A 1797-nucleotide genomic window follows, 5' to 3' on the forward strand; every position below is an offset into this window, starting at 1 on the left:
ATATATATATATATATATATATAAAAATATATATATATATATATATATATACGGTATATTAGGGATGTGCCGATAGTATCGGTATCGGTAGTATCGGCCTTTTTTTTGTAGTATCGGTATCGGTATGGGCAAAGTAAAAACATGGCCGATACTACGGAACTTTTCTGGTTTATTATGTAGACACTTATGCTCCATGACACTGATAAACAGATGGAAAAGGAGCGTTGTGAGGCGAACTTTTGGTGTCCACTGTATCGCGTTTCTGTGACCCTGATGTAGTGAATGATTTAGTAGATGGTAGTGTTATGGGCCAATTAGGGGGAGAGAGAGAGAGAGAGAGAGAGAGAGAGAGAGGGGAGGGGAGGGAAGAAACAGTGGTGTGGTTAGATTGGGTTAGGTGTATGGAGAGAGAGAGAGAGAGAGAGGGGGAGAGAGAGAGAGAGAGAGAGAGAGAGAGAGAGAGAGAGGGTGAAACTGGTGTGTTATGGAGAGAGAGAGAGAGAGAGAGAGAGGGGGGGGGAGAAACAGTGGTGTGGTTAGATTGCGTTAGGTGTATGGATAGAGAGAGAGAGAGAGAGAGAGAGAGAGAGAGAGAGAGAGAGAGAGAGAGAGAGAACAGAAGAAACTAGAGGCCCCGCAAAAGGGGAATCACACCAGCCGCGAGCTGATACACATCTTGCGCTGCTCAGAATATGACCTTGACCTACTTTCACCAATTTCGAACTCGTAGAAAATTCTCTTCCCTACTACACACCTGTAATATTTTGTGGTGATATCTTGAGCGATTGCGAAGCTATTTTGGTAACAGACGCACAGACCTTGACCTACTTTCATCAATTTCGAACTCGTAGATTTTCATTCGTACTACACACCTGTAAAATTTTGTGATGATGCCTCGAGCGGTTGCGAAGTTATCGTTGTAACAGACAGACCTTGACCTACTTACACCAGTTTCGAACTCGTAATCAATTTTTTTGTTTCACTCTGCTACACACCTGTAAAGTTTTGTGATGATATCTTGGGTAGTTGCGAAATTATCGTGCTAACACACACACACACACACACACACACACACACACACACCAATTTGAAAACAGTACCAGCTTCGCTATCGCAGCTGGTAAAAATAAATAATCTGGTTGACACGGTAGGCTCCCTCGCTTTGAAAAATCCTCCTGAAACGGAATGACTCGTTTTGAGGTAACAAGATGAAATAAAAAAAAATGAAAAACAGAACAAAAAAAGAAAGATAATTAAAAAGAAAAACAATGAAGACTAAAAAAACGAAAGAAACGAGAACTAAAGAACTTAAATATAACAAATAAAAAACAAGAACAGAAAAGCCAAAACTAAAAATAGACTAAAACCAAAACCAAAAATAAGATTAAAGCCAAAAGCGAAGAAATAAGACCATAAAAAGACTAAAACCAAGAAAAGACTAAAACGAAAAACCAAAAACAGAAATGACACAGTAGTAAAAAAAAAAAAAATGACAAACAAAAACCAAAAAGCCAAAAGTAAAAATGAAGACACACCAAAAACCACATAAAAAAGACTAAAGGCAAAAACCAATAAATGACAAACCAAAAACCAAAAGAAAAACAAAGACTAAAACCAAAAACGAAAAGTAAAAAAATAAAACTAAAAGACAAACAAAAACAAAAGTAAAATACTAAAAAATATGAAAAAATAATAAACGAAAAAACTATAAAAGAGCAAAAACAAAAGCTAAGAAAAACTACACTGAAATTTGAAGAACAGGTAAATGCTAATGAAGGCTTGAGACAGGTGCTGACC

This window comes from Coenobita brevimanus, chromosome 108 (assembly GCF_032717465.1).
Source record: "Coenobita brevimanus isolate Jiangsu-jjx chromosome 108, ASM3271746v2, whole genome shotgun sequence".
In the NCBI taxonomy this organism is placed as follows: Eukaryota; Metazoa; Arthropoda; class Malacostraca; order Decapoda; family Coenobitidae; genus Coenobita; species Coenobita brevimanus.